Source organism: Peromyscus maniculatus, chromosome 4 (genome assembly GCF_049852395.1).
Source record: "Peromyscus maniculatus bairdii isolate BWxNUB_F1_BW_parent chromosome 4, HU_Pman_BW_mat_3.1, whole genome shotgun sequence".
In the NCBI taxonomy this organism is placed as follows: domain Eukaryota; kingdom Metazoa; phylum Chordata; class Mammalia; order Rodentia; family Cricetidae; genus Peromyscus; species Peromyscus maniculatus.
In genome coordinates, this window is record NC_134855.1 from 43,489,206 (window position 1) to 43,495,853 (window position 6,648).

Below are 6,648 nucleotides of genomic sequence, written 5' to 3' on the forward strand. Positions count from 1 at the left end.
TCACCTGCAGTCCAGGCTGGACTGGATCTCTTGATTCTTCTGCTCCAACTTCTCAATACTGTGGTTACAGGAATAAGACGCCATTCCCAGCCCCTTGAATTTATCCTAAAGATTTCTCTATATACAGCTTTTAGAATAGTATGTATTTTTAAAAGAACATGACTACATTTTAAAAAACATTTTTTCATATAGTTTTAATTAATGCTCAACCTTAATTTTTACCCTTAATGAATTTTGTATTTATTTTTTTCTATGACCTTATTTATAATTTCTGATTTTTCAAATCCCATTCTTTCCTGGCCTCTTTTACATTGCAATACATTTCCTTATTTTGCTTTACAATATATCTGCTATATAGTTGGAAATTTTCTCATTGTGTTTCTTTGTTGGACTTTCTTTGGACTGTGAGCCCCCAAATAATGACATGGAGACTTATCATTAATTATGAAAACTTGGCCTTAACTTAGGCTTGTTTCCAACTAGCTCTTAGAACTTAAATTAAGCTGTTTCTGTTAATTTATGTTTTTTTTTTCCAATATGGCTCTTTGCCTCTCCTCAGTACTGTGCATCGGACTTGCTCCACATCTCACTGATGAAATCCACATGCCCAGTTTCATCCCCTGACTTCCTCTCTCTGCCCAAAAGTCCTGCCTAACCTCTCCTGCTTAGCTCTTTGCCATTCAGCTTTTTATTAAGCCAATCACAGTGACACATCTTCACACAGTGTATAAATGTCCTGCAACATCTCATGACCCCACCACCTTCCATCTTTCTTCCTTTTTTCTCTTTTCTATGCGATTATTTTTACATTTTAGTCATATGCCTGATGTAAAATATGACCACTATTTGTATACTCTCACCTGAACCAATGGTGGTTTTTTTTTAATACTAATAATATATTAGTGCCATTCTCTTTCTTTTCGTGTGTGTGTGTGTGTGTGTGTGTGTGTGTGTGTGTGTGTGTGTGTGTATGTGTGAGTGTGTGTGCGCATACACATGTGGGTAAATGTTTGTGTGGTTACATGTCTGTGTGCATGTACATATTATTAAGCTTGGGTCCACCTCCTCATCCTCCTCCACCTCCTCCTCCTTTTCTTCCTCTTTTTCCTCCTCCTCCTTCAGGACAGAGTTTCTCATTGGCTTGGAGGTATAACTTAGGCTAGACTATCTAAACAGTGAGCGGCAGGAATCCCCTTGCCTCTGTCCCCAGGGCTGAGATTACAAGCAATTGCCAGCACACTTGGCTTCTTTACAATGATGCTGGGATCGAACTCAAGTCTATCTTCTTGCACAGCAAGTGCTTTACCAACTGATCTGTCTCTCTAGCCCCCACACCTTATTCTTACAAGCTATTTCACCAAGTATTTCAACTTCAGCTTTGCTGACTCTTAACAACTAAATGGTGTTTTGTTACAGGTGTCTGTAGTCAAGACTACACATGCACATTTTGAGAAGCCCCTTTCCTCAAATCTTCTTTTCCTGAGGATGTCTTCATTTTTATCTTGCATCTTTCCTCAGATGCTATCAGTAAGGACAAAGGAGACAAAACTACTGAAACTGATCTTATTTCAGCTACACTTTTAAAGTATTAGTTTAAATTGCAATTAACTTTTGTATTGAAATTCTTTGGAGTCTAATCACATTTCACTGCATTGGACTTGGAGTTCATTCTACCATAATTTAGAGTCCATAAATCTATTAGTATATTAAATTTAGAACATGTCAAAAAATTATCAGCTTTTAGTATTTACCATTCCACATCCTCTATTTCATTTCCATCTGGAACTCCTGGGTGCTGTGAGTTAAAATCCCCTCCTAAATCTTCCTCGCATGTCCTAATGTCCTTCTTTCATTTTCAGTGCTATAACTGATCACTCTAGGAAATACTCCTTCCTGAGATCATTTCCATAAAAATAGGTTTATTCCTCTCTTGAATATTGGTAGAAAGTAAGAATACTGTTAGTGGAAGGTAATGTGGAATTTGAACATTGTGGACATTTTTAACTAGCTTTAATGAGTTGTAATTTTGTAAGAATGTGTTCATTTAAGCAAATGATTTTTTTTCATTTGTGATTAAAAAAAAAAGGTCTGTTAGTCTTCCTCTTGATTAGCTTCTCTAAGGAGTTTCCCATTTTATTAGTATACTGAAAATCTTCCTTCAGGCTAGCAGTTTTATTCCCTGAGTTTTTAGACTCCTAGTTCATGGGCCTTTGCTCTTCTCAACCTATCTCTTACCAATTTCATTTTCCGTGTTTATTGCTGTGGATGGCCATCCAGTACAATCCCAGAGAAGGACTGGGGATGTATTGTCATGTTTTGTGTCTGACCGTAATGTGGGAAGGTGTTCAAAATTCACCCTTGAGCATGTTGCTTAGTGTCTGTTGTCACTGTTTTGAAGTAGACACCCATACACATCCTTTAGCGGATCTTACATTTTCAAGTGTTCTCAGAGGTTTACATCCTGAATGAACGCTGAGTTCTGCTACTATTCCTCTGAATCTCACTGATTCATGAAAGTGGTTGGTTACTCCCATAGCATTTGTACCACAATTGCAATAAGGGTATGTTTCAGGCAGATCATTGCTGTTGGTTACAGGGTTGATAGCTGAGTGATACTGATGTACTCACTGGACAGCAAAAGAAATTGCCTTCTCTTTTCTATGAGGTGGGAAGCTCCTTTACATAATCTTCCCCTACTGGGGTCTGTGTTTGTTAAGTTCTCTGAAATTTGGATCTTTACATGCAAAACCCAAATATTACTATGGACTTATATATCCCAAATATGAAGTTGAAATGTTTTTTTCTCATTTTCTGAAGTAACTGGTTTTTGTTATTTGGAACAGAAAGCTTTATAGACTTCATAACACAAAAGGTTCAGTGTAGCTAGAGTTTTTCTGTTTTGCCCACAGTCAGGACAAATCCTTGTCACCCGCCAGTCCCACAGCCGCTCAAACCCAACCAAGTAAACACAGAGACTTACACTGCTTACAAACTGTATGGCCGTGGCAGGCTTCTTGCTAACTGTTCTTATATTTTAAATTAACCCATTACTATAAATCTATACCTTGCCACGTGGCTGGTGGCTTACCAGCGTCTTTACATGCTGCATGTCCTGGTGGTGGCTGCAGTGTCTCTCTTTCCTTCTTCCTGTTTCCCCAATTCTCCTCTCTCCTTGTCCCGCCTATACTTCCTGCCTGGTCACTGGCCATCAGTGTTTTATTTATATAGAGCGATATCCACAGCAGTTCAGGAAAATGAGAGAAACTCATTGGGAAAGTGAAACACAATGGGAAACATGCCAAAATATATCATAACAAGCACAAATGAATGCACCTCTGTTTTCACTTCGAGAAATCTCATAGGGAAACCAGTGTTAGAATATTGAGAGATTGTATTCAATGTCCTATTCTAGAAGCACATCCGATGAAAGACAGACTTTATCGAAAGGAAGAAAGATCTAGTGAGGACTGCCATTCTCCAACCAAACTAAAAGTAATTCTTCAGGAAAACTTCAGCGTATCCTAGAAAACTATTTTTCTGCTGTTTCTTAGTAGTATTTTTAACTTTTTGTTCAGTTCCTCAGAGTTTTTACCCCAGAATTAACATATAACCCAGCAAAACTACCTCTAGGCACATACCTAAGAGAAAAGGGTACAGATGTCCTGACAGAAATGATATTCAAAGAAAAATGTTTATAACAGAGAAAAGTGCCCACCTGTGGACAGATAAATTTGAGCGTATAAACACAGTGGGCTTGTTCAGCCATTGACAAGGGTGAAGTACTGATGTATACTAAAACTATATGGGCCTCAAAGACAGTGTGATAAGAGAAGGAGGACAAAGACCAAATGTCGTGGGCCGTATGATCCATTTGATGTGATATATCTAGAATATGTAGATGAAAAGAAAGACTGGGAGGGCAGAAAAGAAAGAGACTGGTGTAATTGGTGTGAATTGCAGAGCTGGTGCTTGAATAACGCCGGAGATATGCTAACAGTCTTCCAACTAATTTCTTCCACTTTGAACTGGCTGGATTATGAATTTCAAAACCTCAGCGAAATTTTATGATTTGGGTGCTTTTCCACTAGGGGGCGCTGTGTCCATTACGAACCGTGAAGCTTATTATTTGGGGTGGAATGGCTTTTATCCTCGCAAGCCTCCCCCATGTTTATTTTGCATGTATTTTAGGTATAAACAATGGAAGAGAAAAAGTACATTTTAGTAACTGCTAAAAGAAATAATGTTATATTTGAATTATCTCTTGAAAAGGGAGTTTGTGAAGTGGCTGTCTAGTAAATATGTTTTTCCTTGAACACCAATCTCATGGTTACAACGTGAAGCCAGCATAAACAAACCACAATATTAAGGAAATGGCTGATGGAAGCAGTTCAAAGTCTCCAGTGAGACAGAACAAGGGAACCCTCCAAGTATTCACATCTTTAGGGAATTCCAAATATTTCTTCATGACCACTGTAATGGATGGAACCCTGAAAGCATTTTTCTCGTAAGTAGAATACAAATTATCTGCTCAAATTAAAATGACTTTATTAAAGTTCTTCACAGAAGCTGCTTCTTGTAGCTCTCCCAGGAATAAAATAATTAGACCATCGTGTCCTCAAATATCTGTGGCCAGTGGCTTCAGGAGAATAATGTAGTGCCTGCCGTGTATCCGCCAATGTGGAATTTTTTTTTTCCAGCTCCAAAACCACAAAATACACGACTCTTTCTGCAATGAGAATGCCCTCTCTCCACCAGCCAGAGCAAAATCAAAAGGCAGTCCGGAAAGTCAGGCTCCCGAGGAGATCTGAGTCAAGACACTCCGATTAAAGCTTCTAATTACAGGCCTGGCTTCTATATAAAGCCAGCGGTTCCCATCTTCCAAAGCATGGGACTGGGTGGGAAAGGAACAAGCTGTTGAACTGCAAAGACCACACTGTAAAGAAAACCAGAAAGCGCTGGCTGCCGGATCCTCTAGGAATCAGGAAGCAGCATTTCAACAGCGTAGAATGATTTGGAAATATTTAAGAAACTGTTCTCAGTAAATAATGTAAATGGTCTGTCACTTTCCTAAGCCCCTTCAGTTCTGCCATTGTGAAAAATAAACCCCCACTGTTAGGATTGGGATATATTGTCACCCACAGGCTCATGTGTTCAAGGCTGTTGGTATGATCTGGGCAGATGAAGCCTAGCTGGAAGAAGTAGCTCACTCCCGGCATGGCCTGGAAAGACGTCTCATATCTGCAGGCTCTCCCTCTACCCACTTCTTCATCCACTCTGAAGTGAGCACCTGGCACATGTTCCCACGGCCATATTGTTCTGCCTCACCTCAGACTCAGTGAAATGGCTTCAGTCAACCAAGGGCTGAAACTGTGATCCAAAACGAATATTCTCTCCCTCTAAATGGTTTCTCTGAGGTCTTTGTCATACCCGTGAAATGCAGGCTGATGAAGAAGAGCAGTGGCACAAAGTGAGGTCACTGCTGTGACTTTACCTGACATGGTGACTCTCAAGCCTTTACAACTGGCTTGCGGGAAACATCTGGAAAAGTTTAGAGGTGCACGCTAAGAAAAACAACCCAGAGTTTTGTAAACAAAGCTTACATGGGCAATTTGGGTGGAACTTAGTGGACCTGAGTGTGACAGGAACGTGAACAGTAAAGACTTGGCTCACAGTACCTCAGCTTGTAATGAGCCCACTTTGGTGAATTGGACTAGAGGCAATTGTCTAGATTTTGTCTGTATCCTGAGACTGTAGAAGGCCAACATTCAAAGGTAAAGGAATACTTGGCAGGGGAAACTTCAAGACACAGCACCACACTTAAGCTGTATGGTGGACTTTGCTGCTTGCTTTCAATTAGGTTTGTCGTGAAAATTGGAGTACCAACTTTAAAGAGAAACATTTTTTAAAACTTGTGGTTTTGTAAGAAAAGGAACACGTTGAAGTTGCGGCTCAAGAAGGCATACTTTCTGAAGAGATTAGCACCATCACAGAGTATCCAAGTACTTTTAACCAGGAAGCTGGGAAAGATGCTTGGAGGACATATCAACAAGATGCCACTCATCCGAGTTTTACACTGTTAGGATTTAAGAGTATAAACTCATTTAAGACTTTTCCTGAGGAAGAGAATATTGCCTCAGGGTGGGCATTATACTCACATTGGGTGGCCTAAGAAGCTGTCTAAACTACGATTTCTTTCACTGAGCTAGGCCACCTAGGTAGGTACCCATTTCAACATGCTCAGCCTCCATGGTCCAAGGGAGACAGGAAGCTGGTTACTGCTTAGGGCAGGATTTGGTATGATCCTCTGATGGCAATTTTGATGGCATATATATATATATATATATATATATATATATATATATAGAGAGAGAGAGAGAGAGAGACAGAGACAGAGACAGAGACAGAGACAGAGAGACAGAGACAGAGAGAGAGAGAAGAGAGAGAGAGAGAGAGAGAGAGAGAGAGAGAGAGAGAGAGAGAGAGAGAGAATGAGGCATGAAGAAGGCAAGAGCTACAGGCTCATGAAGCTTTCTATCATTAATTCATCAAAAAGCCCAGGAGGCCTAGCTACACATGGCAGATTCAGAGTCCCTAAAGACAGTGTGAGATGGTAAAGCATGAAGCTATGAGAGTGAAGCATCAGATGCA